Raw genomic sequence first — 17,500 nt, 5'->3', positions numbered from 1 at the left:
ATATATATATATAATATACATACATACAGACATACATGTGTGTGTGTGTGTGTGTGTGTGTGTGTGTGTGTCGCGCGCGCGCTCTAACGTCGACGTTCGTGTTTTCGAGAACAGAACATTTTCTTCACAAGCTTTCTGGAAACGTTGTCAGTCACTGCATGTGCAAACTGGGTACCGCATATTGGAAATAATGTAACAATAGGTTTTATATATATATATATATATATATATATATATATATATATATATATATATATATATATATATATATATATAATATTATATATATATATATATATATATATATATATATATATATATATATATATATTAAATTTAAATATACTTTGTATAAATATATATACTGTAAACACGCACACACACAGATATATATATATATATATATATATATATATATATATATATATATATATATATATATATATATATATATATATATATATATATATACACACAAGCACAAATATATACAATAAATATATGGTCGTATATTTGTACAATATTGTCCAAGTGAATTACTATAAGTTTCAAAATGTCCTAATTAAATTTAAAAAACATTCAAACAATATAATAAAAAAAAAATCGTATTTGACCAGGAAAATTTAAATCTGCGCCGTTATATTTTCTCAGCGCCTGTCCATGTGTCAATGATATCCGATCACGGTAATGGTGCTTACGTAACCATAAAGAGAGAGAGAGAGAGAGAGAGAGAGAGAGAGGAGAGGAGAGAGAGGAGAGAGAGAGAGAGAGAAAGGGGGGCTTTTATAAGAGTGCACAATCGCGTGGGTGCAACGCGGACATGGTAGCGTCAATGTTCCTGAATGCCAACCGCTTCAACATCTCACCTGATTTGCTGCGAAAGTGTGTCATGACACTTGTCGGCGACGACTACAGATCCACCATGAGATGTTAGTATGCTCATCTGCTGCCAATTCACATCGCAGGGAATCTTCCGAGGCGAAAACCAGCGCAAAACAAGGGAGTTTACGGCCACGTGTAGGGAGATACTCACAAGAGCAGAACGGGCTTATAATAGGGGCTCAGAGTGGCGCAGTACAGTTGCGCCGTTCTCGACCATTTCGTCATCAAGTTTTCTAATGCTTCAATTATTAATTTCCCCTCATACGGCCGGTTATGATTATCAAGTGAATAAGGATTTATTATCGTTTACATTCGGCAATGCCAAAGGTAGCGGCGCAAGAACGTTAAAGAATGACAAGAGAGAGTGAAAGTAATTTTATAAAGGGCAGTGTTCAGCGGCTGTCGTACTGCGTCACCTACTCCACGCAATCGCAAACTCTCACAACCTAAAGACGCCCCCGTTGATGCATGTACGAACTCATGCACATACATACACACACTCGCGCTCACTGACACACAATAACACGCAAATAACATTAATGTATTAATTATTATATTTTATGTAGGGCATGTTAACTCGTACCGAATATAATAATTATGCATCACAAAAACAGTAACAAGGTGGAGACCGGCACGATGACAGTTGGGAGTCGTTTTTTTCCTTGATTGTTATCTGGGCGAAAGCATCCCGTAGGTGGTAAAACCAGGAAAATTTCCCTGTGAGTCACTACGTTTTATCGACTTGCCCTTCTATTTCGTCATTTCGTTTTAACTTCTCTCGTCCTGACATGAGTCACCGTGTAGATGAAGCATGGAATAAGAGGCGAAGCATTAACACATTTATATCGATTTTATAGAGACCGACGTTCTTTCTATTCTGAAACGTACAAACTTCGCTGAGAACAATATCGAGTTGATGCGCATTAAATATTGGAGGGGCGTTAGATCTGTTATTGATAAACGTATAGCCCAATATCTCGAACATTCTATTATTCGGGAAGGCGTAGACATAGGAAAATTTGTGCATTCTTATAGGTTACATTTACAATTTTTTTTTATTTATTTAATAATGGAGTTTCTAGCTTTCTATTCAGGTGTTTGTGGTGCAAACATCGCTTGTCAGGCTACTTGAAATTTTGCTGCGGAGAACGTTAAACCTACTCCTTGTCCAAGACAATTATTGCTTGTAAACTGTGTAAGTTTTGCATATCTATAGGTATTAATATATATATATATATATATATATATATATATATATATATATATATATATATATATATATATGGATGGATGGATGGACAGATAGATAGATAGAAAGATAGCCGTTTCACCTAATAAGAGACGATCCCAGAGAACAAGACAAACCATTGCAACATTAATAAATAAATTGCTTAATCATGGATGAATCTCCGATGCAGTTAAACTTCCACAACATTAGTTGCGGGATATAGTTATGCGGAACGCTCTTCAGTAGCACGTCAAATGACTCAAAACCCCCTATAAACAATGCACCATTGACCTTTATCTTGCATGCTCATACTCTCCAATATGTCTGACACCCATTTTGTACTGGTTATGGCATTGCGGTTGCCTTTCCCCACTATAATGCTCAGTACTACGCGGAAGTCCTTAAGTTTACTTCCAGCTGTGACAAGATTATGGAATAATCTTTCCGATCTGGTGGTTGAATCTGTGCAACTTCAGAAGTCCAAACTTGTAGCAAATGCTTCCGTGTTGAACAGGATGACATCCAGTCTTGTTTTGTTAGTTTGAATATGACTGGTCAATTTCAATTTTTTTTCATCTTGATATATTACATATACTTTTTACTTTATTTCTCATATATAATTACTGTTTATTCAGTATTTCTCATATATAACTACTGTTTATTCATTAATTCCCATATATAATTACAGTTTATTCATTATTCTTCTATTTCCTTTCGACACTGGCCTACTTTCCCTGTTGGGACCATTGGGCTTGTAGCATCCTGCTTTGTTTAAGCTTAGGGTTATGGCAATGATAATACTTTACCATTCTACTAAAACAATTTCATCCACTTTTCATGAGGTTGAGGCTGAACCACCTTGAAATACTTTGATCAGTCTTGTCACCTATTCTAACCGTTTTACTGTAATGCCTATTTCCATATTTTCACCCTATCAATTCGTTATATAACACAAACACTGCGAGAATAGTTCATCTGGAACGCTCCAACTATTTATTTTTGATTCATATTTGATACTTATGTTTTACTTCCATACAGGAAACTTGGCTCAACAGTACCTTTATACATTTCCAACTTTTGCTTCCACAGACACCTCAAGTATGGTAATAAAGTTTTGCTAACTTTCCGTCTACTTTTATTGCTCATCCTATATCCCAGCGGGCCATCATTAGATATGTTTAATCCGAACACATGAATCAGTTAATTCCATTCATCCACCATCTACAGTATATCTACAGTAACATGCATTACTCCATCACATTTTCTCCATTTACTTTTGTTTATTTTGCTCATATTTATCCTCAACCTTTCTACTTGTGTGACTCATTCGAACTCTCATCAGCTTCTCCAGTTTCTCTTCACTGCCCCTAGTCAGCAGTATCATCTGTAAATTTCAACCCTTATGTATCACAATCAATAATCAATTTTCTTATAACCCAATTTCACACCTATATCAACTGTTCTTTCTCTGAAATTTCATATCAATCCATCCATAAAAATGAACAGACAAGAAGATACGATGCACCTTGTCTCAGACTAACTTGCACACTAAACGAGTAACTCTCTTGTCTACTGTACCTACTGTAATGTACATTTAACTTTCACCATAAAACTTATAATTGCTCTCAACGTTTGTTGTTCCTTTATAATTACCCCACCTTTATGTGGGACGCGGGCTCTAATGTTGGCAATCCAACATGCTCTCAACAACCATACTGTACAAATGTTTAATAAAAAGCAAGTGATCCACACTCCTCTTCTTTGATAGAATTAAAGTTATTCTTTTCTCATCAGCCCTTCTGTTCCCGGATTTACAATATCAAAACCTTGCCATACACCTTCCTAGTATATTGAATACAAATGTGCCCTTATAATAACTATTTGTCTGCCTGTATCAACTTTACTATTAATCAGTGCAAAATTGTTGTCAGCCTAAGTATTGTATCACTCAGACCTTGTCTAATTTTTTTATCCACCACATTCTACAAACCTTTAAAATACTTCACCCACCTAGGGCTATATTCGTGTCTGACAGTATATCTTCAATTTCATCTCATACTCTGAGATACATTTGTTTATTAACCATTATTTCATTGTAAAACTTTTCATCCTCTGAATCCTTATGGAACCTCTAATTTCTATTTTTGTCACTGGCCATCTTTTACTTTCTTGCTGTTCTTGACTACCACATCCATTCTCTTGTTTGCACGTGAGCACATGCTCTTCTCTCCTTTCAAGCAATTGCACCTCAAATAATTTAAACAATTTCATTCTTTTCTTCATCAAACATTTCATCCCCTCATTTCATCATTAAATGTATCTATTTTCACTTGGGAATAAAACAAAACAGGAATATGTACACCAAAATTAAAGTAAACTTAGGCCTATATCTCTCTTAATAGCATTATCTTAATACTGTAAATATGTTGACAATTTAGTTGTACACCGATTCATATAGGTTTGAATCATAGCACAGGTAGATGAATTTCTCATATATAATTTCTCTTTATGTTTCATATTCCCGTGTTAGTAGGCCTATAGATAATTCAATATTTAGTAATATTTATTTGGAAGTATGAAAGCCACGCTTGTTGAGGATGGATGGTGGGGAGGGAGTGAGGAAGGCTTAGGAGGAACCCAAGGAGGAATCTTTTATTGGGGAGAAGACCGGGAGGGAAGCAGAGAATTAGATGGCTAGATAGGGTGAAGGATGATAAGGAGAGAATATGTTTGGAAGGGAGAGAAGATCGAGAGTAAGTCAAAGAATTAGATGGTGAGATAAGGTGAAGGATAATGAAGGGAAGATATTTGGTGGAAGAGGATGCTTTAGATAGAAGTCTTTGCAGAGTGTATCAGGCAACCGACCCCTTAATGTAAGGATAATGGTGGGAAACAAGAAGAGGAAAGAAAGATGATGCTTTCATTCTAGTCTCCATACACTGTGGAAATCAACAAACGACAGAGTATTATAGGGTCGCAACGCCATATCCAATACTTTATCCGAAGAGGCGAGAGAGAAATAAACGAAGACTCACAAAATAGGCCTACCTTATATTCATTTTCATTTGTCATCTGGAAAAAAAAATACTGAATTACAGTATAATGGTGTGTTTGCTTTCGAAATATTGCCGGTAAATTATCGACTGCCATCCGAAAAATCGCAGAAGAGGAATGTCGTCGTAAATTATGAACGGGATTCGAACGCGCATGGTGTGAACCGAAGCCGCCATGCCTGATTCATGACGCTCGAGCAGAGACGATGGGGCTTTACCGAAAAAAAAGAGAGAATAAAAAAGATAAAAGGTCACAGTTTTTGCTGCACTGCCCCTAATCCATTCTTTCGTCCTGAGCTTCCGTCTTTATGCTTGGTAAAATCAGTCCTTTGAAGCGGCTGTGAAGATGCCTATATGGGATAAAAAGTATGTCTTAAATTAAAAGAAATAAATTTACCACACAAAATAAAGTAATCCGTGTCATAAAGTTCCTGTATGGAAAGGAAAGTCTGCCTTAATTTAGAAGAACTAATACAACCATTATTATTATTATTATTATTATTATTATTATTATTATTACTTGCTAAGCTACAACCCTAGTTGGAGAAGCAGGATGCTATTAGCCCAGGGGCTCCAACAGGGGAAATAGCCCAGTGAGGAAGGAAAACAAGGAAAAACAGATTATTTTAAGAAAAGTATCGACATTTAATGAATATTACCTATATACACTATGAAAACTAACAAAACAAGAGAAAGAGAAATACGATAGAATAGTGTGGCCGACTGTACCCTCAAGCAAGAGGACTCTAACCCAAGACAGTGGAAGACCACGGCACAGAGGCTATGGCACTCCCAAGACTAGACTGCACAAAATTAAGGAAGAAAAAGAAAGACCAGAGAAAGGACGTGCGTCTACAATTGCTTTTTAAAACATGTTGAAGTCTAGACTTTAAAAAATGGTTCTTTTTTGCCTATTTCTTTGAAGTTTAATACTAGGGAAAAACAAAAAATTGACATCAAGTTAGGATTTCCTTGCAAACTTTACTCAATTAATTAAGTGGAAATTATTATCTTTACTGAGAGGTGATAGGGACGACAAATGTCATAATAACGAGAATAGTTTTTTTTTTTTTTTTTTTTTTTTTTTTTTTTTTAGTGAACGTGATTTACTGCATGGCTACATAAGAAGATTTGTAAGTTTTGAAGTGCCGATTTCAATAATAATAATAATAATAATGATAATAATAATCATCATCATCATCATCTCTTGAAAGTTTGATTCTAGGTAAAAAATTCGACACCAACTTATGATTTTTTTGCAAACTTTATACAATTAATTAAGTTGAAATTATTATCTTTACTGAGAGGTGATAGGGACGACAAATTTCATAGCAACAAAAATACGTTTTTTTTTTTTTTTTTCAATTTGGTGATCGTGATTTATTGCATGCCTATATAAGAAGATTGCAAGTTTTGGCGAAGGGGCAATTTAAATCCTCTCAATTTTAAATTCAAAGCAGGATTGCAGGAAATGTACTTTAGGTGTAGTTGAAGGCGTATTTGTTTTACTGTTTCATTGATTTGTCGAGGCTGGGAACACTGTTTTACAAATCTCGTGGAAGTTTATATTATTATCATACTTGCTAAGCTACAACCCTAGTTAGCAAAGTAGGATATTACAAGCCCAAGGGTTCCAAAAGGGAAAATAACCCAGTGAGGAAAGGAAATAAGGAAAAATTACAAGAATTTTAAGAACAACATTGGAATAAATCTTTCATATATAAACTATAAAAACTCGAAAATAACAAGAGGATGAGAAACAAGATAGAATAGTGTACCCGAGTATACCCTTAAGCAAGAGAACTCTACGCCGAGACAATGGAAGACCATGGCACTACCCAAGACTAAAGAACAATGTTTTGATTTTGGAGTGTCCTTTTCTTAGAAGAGCTGCTTACTATAGCTAAAGAGTCTCTTTTACCCTTACCAAAAGAAAAGTAGCCACTGAACAATTACAGTGTAGTAGTTAACCTCTTGAGAGAAGAAGAATTGTTTGGTAATTTCAGGGTTGTCAAGTGTATGAGGAAAGAGGAGAATCTGTTAAGAATAGGCCAGACTATTCTGTGTATGTGTAGGCAAAGGGAGAGTGAACCGGGACTAGAGAGAAGGATCTAATGTAGTACTGTCTGACCAGTCAAAGGACCCAATAACTCTAGCGGTAGTATCTTAACGAGTGGTTGGTGTCTTTGGTTATATTTTGTTTATTGTTTCGTTCTTTAATCTAATTATTAGTTAGTTTGTAAACTACAATAACGTTTTTATTCTGGAGTCATCCTATTTTAGAATTTTAGGGTTTATGTTAAAATATATTATTCTAATGGACTTCAGGTTGGCGATGGGAAGAGACAATGTACAAAATGATGAATTAATCTGCAATGTGAATTCTTCAAAATAGGGAATTAATTTTCAATGTGAATTCTTCAAAATAGGGAATTAATTTTCAATGTGAATTCTTCAAAATAGGGAATTAATTTTCAATGTGAATTCTCCATCAAAATATTGAGTTAATCTTCAATGTGAATTTTCTTTTAAAATAATGAATTAATCTCCAACGTGAGTTCTCTGTCAAAATCGTGAATTAATTTTCAATGTGAATTCTCCATCAAAATAATGAATTAATCTTCAATGTGAATTTTCTTTCAAAACAATGAATTAATCTTCAATGGGAATTCTCTATCAAATTAATGAATTGATCTTCAATGCGAATTCTTCTTCCATTAGACCAGGGGTCCATGAAGGGGGAGGGGAGCCTGATGTGTTAAAAGAAGGGGAAGGGTTGTTCTTGTTGTGGGTTTTGGAGATTTCCTGACCTTTGTGGCCAAGCACGGGCTCTTGCAAACATACGGCCCGTGGTGGTGGTGTTGGCAAAGAAATCCTGGTATCTCAAAATTTGAACTCATCTCTTAATCAATTGCTCATCAAGACGAAGTTACTTGAATTGAAAAGAACATGTGTAACTTTAATTATTATTATTATTATTATTATTATTATTATTATATATATATATATATATATATATATATATATATATATATATATATATATATATATATATATATGGAATTACCGGTTTGATTAGCAAGTAGGCCTAAAGGTCAAAATCATCATTTCAGTTTTGGATTTAACTGCGGCCTTGTTTTCGCAGTTTACCTGTATAAGTTAGACATTATTATTATTATTACTATTATTATTATTATTATTATTATTATTATTATTATTATTAATCTTGACGAAAGTAAAAAAGTTTGCTTCCTAAAAAACTTGAAAGTTTATTGCATTATACAAATTATACAAACATATATACAAATATTTCAGATAATAAAAAAAAAAGTATAGAATAGGGAACGAAGCAAACAGTAAAGTATGGTATACATTATAAGGTCAAAAGAACTGCAGAAACTGAACAGGCCCAGAATCGGCTGTGATCTCGGTTTTGTTACGTATTTGTTAAAGGTGGACAAATGAGTAACAGTCTTCTCTTCCAACACTATAGAAACATAGATGAATAAATCACTGTTGAATAAAGTTTATCGTCATTTTTATGCTGTAATAATTGATGAATTATTTTAGAAACGAAGTCTAAACTGGCTTGATAATAATAGTCCTTTTTTTTCTCCCTCAAAATGATCTCTATGATCTTAAAATATTTCATTTTTCCTTTTTTTTTCCTTTCTTCACTAAGATATTTTCCCTGTTGGGGCCCCTGGGCTTATAGTATCCTGCTATTCCAACTAGGGTTGTAGCTTAGCAAGTAATGATAATAATAATAATAATAATAATAATAATAATAATAATAATAATAATAATAATCCATAGAGAGTTTCTTTTAAGATATGGAAATGAAATTAGTATAGCACACCCTGTGGTTGGGGTGTAAGAATGCTTTCATTATCATTACTTGCTAAGCTACAACCCTAGTTGGAAAAGCAGGATGCTATAAGCACAGGGGCACCAACACGGAAAATAACTCAGTGAGGAAAGGAAATAATGAAATATAAAATATCTTAAGAACAGTAACAACATTGAAATTAATATTTTCTATATAAATTATAAAAACTTGACAAAACAAGAGGAAGAGAAATAAGTTAGAATAGTGTGCCCGAGTATACCCTCAAGCAAGAGAACTCTACGCCTGGACAGTGGAAAACCATGGTACAGAGGCTATGGCACTACCCAAAACTAGAGAACAAAGGTTTTATTTTAGAATGTCCTCCTCCTAGAATAACTGCTTACCATAGCTAAAGAGTCTTTTACTCTTACCAAGAGTAGCCACTGAACAATTACAGTGTAGTAGTTAACCCCTTGGGTGTCGAAGAAAGCGACTAAAGGGACAGCTGCTGCCTTGCAGTCTTGCTTTTCAACTAAAGGCTATGCTCACTATGAAAACTGCTGGCTTGCCCTTGCACTAATTATTCTAAGAATAGGCCCTCACCAATAACTCAGGTTACACGACAATTGTGAAACTGCTGCCTTGCAATTGGACTATCTAGTCCCAGGTTTCCCAACCCTGGGGTCGCGACCCCAAGTGGGGTCGCCAAGTGCTTTTCCTGGGGTCGCCAAAATCTCAAATTATCAAAATAAAAATAAAAATTCAAAATATGGCAGAACTCGCAGTAAAGAAAATGTATATAAACGTTTTTGGGGATTTTTATTTATTGACTTTTATATATCTATCTATTCATATATTAATATAAAAAAAAACTAAATTTTAATGGTGGTATCCCTGAGTGCAGTACGCATTTGATACATGAATAGCATCACCGATCACTTCCAACCAGGCAGCCACTTATATAGTTGATGCATTTATACCTGTATAGTGATCTCAAATGTGCTGCATAAGTTTCACTCAGTCTTTGTTTCTTTAAAATTCTTAATCATTCATGAAAAAGTGGTATGACAACAATAGAAACTGAGTACTTCCCTTGCTGACAAAGTATTGCACCACAGTATGTCAGTGGATGATAGCCTATCACAGTATTAATAATTGAGGCTTCTAAAACCACATGGTGCCACCCACCACATTTAAAGAGCGAGATGGGCAAGGGAAGAGGAAGAGGAGAGGGGCACTTTTCATTACCTCTCCTCCTACATTTTCCCCTTTCCCTTCGCCACCCTTTCCTTGCTCCTCTCCCTCCTTCCCCGTCTTTCCAGGCCCCTTCTCCCCCTGTTTTTTTTTTCTACCCCTGCCCTCCTCTCCTCCTCCTTCTTGCCCCCCCCCCCCCTCCCCTCCTCTTCGATATTTCCTTGCCACTTCCCTTCCTCTCCTCATCTTTACTCCTCCCCTTCCTTTTTATTTAACTCATGTGAATTTGTATAGTTTCGATTATTATTTCATTTAATAAAATAATTGTGTTATTAGATGTGTTAGTTTATTTGTATGTTCTTGTGAAGTTGGCATGACTGCGGCGCTGGTCACTCGGTCGAAAAGGTCGTTGGTTTGGCGGTTGTTTAGAGATTTGGAGGATTTTATGTCATTGGTTTTGGAGGTTATTGTTTTGGCAGTTATTTAGAGATTTGGATGATTTTATGTCGCTGGTTTTTGAGGTTGTTGTTTTGGCAGTTGTTTAGAGATTTGGAGGATTGTGTCATTGGTTTTGGAGGTTGTTATTTTGGGAGTTGTTTAGAGATTTGGAGGATTTTATGTCATTGGTTTTGGAGGTTATTGTTTTGGCAGTTATTTAGAGATTTGGATGATTTTATGTCGCTGGTTTTTGAGGTTGTTGTTTTGGCAGTTGTTTAGAGATTTGGAGGATTGTGTCATTGGTTTTGGAGGTTGTTATTTTGGGAGTTGTTTAGAGATTTGGAGGATTGTGTCATTGGTTTTGGAGGTTGTTATTTTGGGAGTTGTTTAGAGATTTGGAGGATTGTGTCATTGGTTTTGGAGGTTGTTATTTTGGGAGTTGTTTAGAGATTTGGAGGATTGTGTCATTGGTTTTGGAGGTTTTTATTTTGGGAGTTGTTTAGAGATTTGGAGGATTGTGTCATTGGTTTTGGAGGTTTTTATTTTGGGAGTTGTTTAGAGATTTGGAGGATTGTGTCATTGGTTTTGGAGGTTGTTATTTTGGAAGTTGTTTAGAGATTTGGAGGATTGTGTCATTGGTTTTGGAGGTTTTTATTTTGGGAGTTGTTTAGAGATTTGGAGGATTGTGTCATTGGTTTTGGAGGTTGTTATTTTGGGAGTTGTTTAGAGATTTGGAGGATTGTGTCATTGGTTTTGGAGGTTGTTATTTTGGGAGTTGTTTAGAGATTTGGATGATTTTATGTCGCTGGTTTTTGAGGTTGTTGTTTTGGCAGTTGTTTAGAGATTTGGAGGATTTTGTCATTGGTTTTTGAGGTTGTTGTTTTGGCAGTCGTTTAGAGATTTGGAGGATTTTGTCATTGGTTTTTGAGGTTGTTGTTTTGGCAGTCGTTTAGAGATTTGGAGGATTTTATGTCATTGGTTTTTGAGGTTGTTGTTTTGGCAGTCGTTTAGAGATTTGGAGGATTTTATCATTGGTTTTTGAGGTTGTTGTTTTGGCAGTCGTTTAGAGATTTGGAGGATTTTGTCATTGGTTTTTGAGGTTGTTGTTTTGGCAGTCGTTTAGAGATTTGGAGGATTTTATGTCATTGGTTTTTGAGGTTGTTGTTTTGGCAGTCGTTTAGAGATTTTGAGGATTTAATGACGCTGGTTTTTCAGGTTTTTGTTTCGGCAGTTGTTTAGAGATTTGGAGGATTTTAAGTCATTGGTTTTGGAGGTTGTTGTTTTGGCAGTTGTTTAGAGATTTGGAGGATTTAATGTCGCTGGTTTTTGAGGTTGTTGGTTTGGCAGTCGTTTAGAGATTTTGAGGATTTAATGTCGCTGGTTTTTCAGGTTTTTGTTTCGGCAGTTGTTTAGAGATTTGGAGGATTTTAAGTCATTGGTTTTGGAGGTTGTTGTTTTGGCAGTTGTTTAGAGATTTGGAGGATTTTATGTCGCTGGTTTTTTAGGTTGTCGTTTTGGCGGTTGTTTAGAGATTTGGAGGATTTTATGTCATTGGTTTTGGAGGTTGTTGTTTTGGCAGTCGTTTAGAGATTTGGAGGATTTTATGTCATTGGTTTTTGAGGTTGTTGTTTTGGCAGTCGTTTAGAGATTTGGAGGATTTTATGTCATTGGTTTTGGAGGTTGTTGTTTTGGCAGTCGTTTAGAGATTTGGAGGATTTTGTCATTGGTTTTTGAGGTTGTTGTTTTGGCAGTTGTTTAGAGATTTGGAGGATTTTATGTCATTGGTTTTTGAGGTTGTTGTTTTGGCAGTCGTTTAGAGATTTTGAGGATTTAATGTCGCTGGTTTTTCAGGTTTTTGTTTCGGCAGTTGTTTAGAGATTTGGAGGATTTTGTCATTGGTTTTTGAGGTTGTTGTTTTGGCAGTCGTTTAGAGATTTGGAGGATTTTATGTCATTGGTTTTTGAGGTTGTTGTTTTGGCAGTCGTTTAGAGATTTGGAGGATTTTGTCATTGGTTTTTGAGGTTGTTGTTTTGGCAGTCGTTTAGAGATTTGGAGGATTGTGTCATTGGTTTTGGAGGTTTTTATTTTGGGAATTGTTTAGAGATTTGGAGGATTGTGTCATTGGTTTTGGAGGTTTTTATTTTGGCAGTTGTTTAGAGATTTGGAGGATTGTGTCATTGGTTTTGGAGGTTGTTATTTTGGAAGTTGTTTAGAGATTTGGAGGATTGTGTCATTGGTTTTGGAGGTTTTTATTTTGGGAGTTGTTTAGAGATTTGGAGGATTGTGTCATTGGTTTTGGAGGTTTTTATTTTGGGAGTTGTTTAGAGATTTGGAGGATTGTGTCATTGGTTTTTGAGGTTGTTATTTTGGGAGTTGTTTAGAGATTTGGAGGATTGTGTCATTGGTTTTGGAGGTTGTTATTTTGGGAGTTGTTTAGAGATTTGGATGATTTTATGTCGCTGGTTTTTGAGGTTGTTGTTTTGGCAGTTGTTTAGAGATTTGGAGGATTTTGTCATTGGTTTTTGAGGTTGTTGTTTTGGCAGTCGTTTAGAGATTTGGAGGATTTTGTCATTGGTTTTTGAGGTTGTTGTTTTGGCAGTCGTTTAGAGATTTGGAGGATTTTATGTCATTGGTTTTTGAGGTTGTTGTTTTGGCAGTCGTTTAGAGATTTGGAGGATTTTGTCATTGGTTTTTGAGGTTGTTGTTTTGGCAGTCGTTTAGAGATTTGGAGGATTTTGTCATTGGTTTTTGAGGTTGTTGTTTTGGCAGTCGTTTAGAGATTTGGAGGATTTTATGTCATTGGTTTTTGAGGTTGTTGTTTTGGCAGTCGTTTAGAGATTTTGAGGATTTAATGTCGCTGGTTTTTCAGGTTTTTGTTTCGGCAGTTGTTTAGAGATTTGGAGGATTTTAAGTCATTGGTTTTGGAGGTTGTTGTTTTGGCAGTTGTTTAGAGATTTGGAGGATTTAATGTCGCTGGTTTTTGAGGTTGTTGTTTTGGCAGTCGTTTAGAGATTTTGAGGATTTAATGTCGCTGGTTTTTCAGGTTTTTGTTTCGACAGTTGTTTAGAGATTTGGAGGATTTTAAGTCATTGGTTTTGGAGGTTGTTGTTTTGGCAGTTGTTTAGAGATTTGGAGGATTTTATGTCGCTGGTTTTTTAGGTTGTCGTTTTGGCGGTTGTTTAGAGATTTGGAGGATTTTATGTCATTGGTTTTGGAGGTTGTTGTTTTGGCAGTCGTTTAGAGATTTGGAGGATTTTATGTCATTGGTTTTTGAGGTTGTTGTTTTGGCAGTCGTTTAGAGATTTGGAGGATTTTATGTCATTGGTTTTGGAGGTTGTTGTTTTGGCAGTCGTTTAGAGATTTGGAGGATTTTGTCATTGGTTTTTGAGGTTGTTGTTTTGGCAGTTGTTTAGAGATTTGGAGGATTTTATGTCATTGGTTTTTGAGGTTGTTGTTTTGGCAGTCGTTTAGAGATTTTGAGGATTTAATGTCGCTGGTTTTTCAGGTTTTTGTTTCGGCAGTTGTTTAGAGATTTGGAGGATTTTAAGTCATTGGTTTTTTAGGTTGTTGTTTTGGCAGTTGTTTAGAGATTTGGAGGATTTTATGTCATTGGTTTTGGAGGTTGTTCTTTTGGCAGTTGTTTAGAGAATTAGAGGATTTTAAGTCATTGGTTTTGGAGGTTGTTGTTTTGGCAGTTGTTTAGAGATTTGGAGGATTTTATGTCGCTGGTTTTTTAGGTTGTCGTTTTGTCGGTTGTTTAGAGATTTGGAGGATTTTGTCATTGGTTTTTGAGGTTGTTGTTTTGGCAGTTGTTTAGAGATATGAAGGATTTTATGTCACTTGTTTTTGAGGTTATTGTTTTGGCAGTTGTTAAGAGATTTGGAGGATTTTATGTCATTGGTTTTTGAGGTTGTTTTGGCGGTTGTTTAGAGATTTGGAGGATTTTATGTCATTGGTTTTGGAGGTTGTTCTTTTGGCAGTTGTTTAGAGAATTAGAGGATTTTAAGTCATTAGTTTTTGAGGTTGTTGTTTTGGCAGTTGTTTAGAGATTTGGAGGATTTATGTCGCTGGTTTTTTAGGTTGTCGTTTTGTCGGTTGTTTAGAGATTTGGAGGATTTTGTCATTGGTTTTTGAGGTTGTTGTTTTGGCAGTTGTTTAGAGATATGAAGGATTTTATGTCGCTTGTTTTTGAGGTTATTGTTTTGGCAGTTGTTAAGAGATTTGGAGGATTTTATGTCATTGGTTTTTGAGGTTGTTTAGAGATTTGGAGTATTTTATATGTTTGGTTTTTGAGGCTGTTGTTTTGGCGAGATTTGGAGTGCTGTATGTCATTGATTTTTTCGTTTCTGCTTCGTCTTATTTACTGCGATTTGCAAATATATTACACCTCTTTTCCTTGTTACTCCTTCCTTGACTCCTCCCCTCCTCTCTACACCTCCTCCTCCTTGTTCCTTGCCCCTTCACTTTCCTTGCCACCTACTCTTTTTTTAAGACTGAACCACGAATAGAGAAACCTGATCCAGGCCCAAGGCTCCCATTAAAATCAGTTTACCGTTTAATAGAAAATATTTATATATACTTTTAGTTTGTTTCTGTGGAATGTGACAAAATATTATCCCAGAAGTGGGGTTTTTGATTAATATTAAGCCTTAAAATTTATAATGCTATCATAGAATTTAATGATGTTAGTTTTGTCTTTACCAATCTTATAGTACCTATCTTATAGAAGGATATTTACTGTCCCTTACTTTTACATCCAACTACTAGTATTATATAATAATACTTATACAAAAAAACCAGTGGGGTCGCGGTCATGGCTTCAGGTGCATTATTGGGGTCGCCTGAATAAAAGGTTGGGAACCACTGTTCTAGTCTATGGTTAGGCCCACCACCAATAACTCGGGTTGTAGGACAATTGTGAAACTTCTGCCTTGCAGTTGGACTATCTAGTCTAAGGTTAGGCCCACCACCAATAACTCGGGTTGTAGGACAATTGTGAAACTGCTGCCTTGCAGTTGGACTATCTAGTCTAAGGTTAGGCCCACCACCAATAACTCGGGTTGTAGGACAATTGTGAAACTGCTGCCTTGCAGTTGGACTATCTAGTCTAAGGTTAGGCCCACCACCAATAACTCGGGTTGTAGGACAATTGTGAAACTTCTGCCTTGCAGTTGGACTATCTAGTCTAAGGTTAGGCCCACCACCAATAAATCGGGTTGATGACTGCAATGGAATGCAATAATTAAAACCTTCTGCCAAATTAGTAACCAAGCCTGATGCCATTAGAAATATGGATGCAGCTAGGGCAACCTATGTAAGCGACGTACATCAGGATCCCCTCGCTGGCATAAATAAATGGACCAGGGGGTACCGCAGGGCTGTTAGTGTATCATGTCAATACACTAACAGGAAGATTGAGAGAGATATTGGGTGTAATGGAGAGGAGGAGAATATGTATCCTTTTAGTGTAGGAGACAAGATGGAAAGGAAGTGGAACTAGAGATTTAGGAAATAGGAATAAATTCAATTACAGCGGGTCACGAGAGGGAGGAAATGTAGTTGGGGTCATAATAAGTAATAGCTAGAAGGAAACCGTGGTAGAAAAAAAAAATAATAGACTTTTAAAGATTCCAATGACAATAAGGGACCAGATATTAAATAAAATTTCTGCATATGCAGAATTACATCCATACTTATACATGTTTTGCATGTCAGTGCATATATATAAAAACCCACATATACTGTGAGTAGTAGCAAAGCATATACGAGTCGATATATAATACAATAAATGCACATTCATGTGAATGGTAGCTTAATCCGAAAGATCAATTTCACATGGACAGTTATTACCCGAGGTACATAATTTTTTTTTCAGCAAGAAAGCAGGTGCTACTCCACTCGGGTATAAATTAAGTAATCAAAGCTATTTTAGAAATATTTCAGATCTTTTTACATATAAATGCATAAAGTTTGTACAATCTATATCTTATAATAAAGTTATTATCAAAGCTTCCTTTTATAAAACTGGACTCTATGAAGTTTCTTTCCAATAAGTTATTTGAATGAATAAATTTCTTTGCACCTGACCAATTAATAGTGTGATTGTGATCTCTTATATGGACAAACATTGCATTGTCATCTTAAGTATATCTCTCATGTTGTGTAATTTTCTTAATGAATAAATAGATAAAGAAAAAATGAAAATCTATAAAATACTCCTCTGAAGAAGTAAGAAGTGGTTCTTTTTCACACGCACACTTTATATGTATGTATGTATATACTGTATATATACATACATACATACATATATATATATATATATATATATATATATATATATATATATATATATAATTTATATATATATATATATATATATATATATATATATGTGTGTGTGTATATGTAATTGTATGTATATATATGTAAATATATGTATATATATATATATATATATATATATATATATATATATATATATATATATACAGTATGTATATAAAGAGTTCTCTTGCTTGAAGGTACACTCGGGCACACACAATTCTATCTAATTTTTCTTCCTCTTGTTTTGTTAAAGTGTTTATAGATTATATAGAAAACATCCATTTTAATGTTACTGTTCTTAAAATATTTTATTTTTCCTTGTTTCCTTTCCCAGCCGGGCTATTTTCCCTATTGGGGCCAGGGGCCTTATAGCACCCTGGTTTTCCAACTACGGTTGTAGCATAGCAAGTAATAATAATAATAATAATAATAATAATAATAATAATAATAATAATAATAATAATAATAATAATAATAATAATAATAAATGTATATATATACCTTATATACAAAATATATATATGTACATATGTATATCTAAATGTATATATA

At 34.9% G+C, this 17,500-nt stretch overlaps 1 protein-coding gene across 1 annotated transcript in view; it reads right to left on the bottom strand.

The window, feature by feature from the left end:
* Mnn1 (menin 1) overlaps window positions 1-1,230 on the bottom strand; it is a 95,558-nt gene extending 94,328 nt beyond the window's left edge. The window contains exon 1 of the mRNA XM_068371130.1: window positions 867-1,230. The gene's annotated coding sequence lies outside the window, so the exon portion shown is untranslated. The remainder of the gene's footprint in view (window positions 1-866) is intronic.
* Window positions 1,231-17,500: the final 16,270 nt, after the last annotated feature.

Source organism: Palaemon carinicauda, chromosome 3, assembly GCF_036898095.1.
Source record: "Palaemon carinicauda isolate YSFRI2023 chromosome 3, ASM3689809v2, whole genome shotgun sequence".
Taxonomy (NCBI): Eukaryota; Metazoa; Arthropoda; class Malacostraca; order Decapoda; family Palaemonidae; genus Palaemon; species Palaemon carinicauda.
This window is presented reverse-complemented; position numbering and strand designations above follow the sequence as displayed.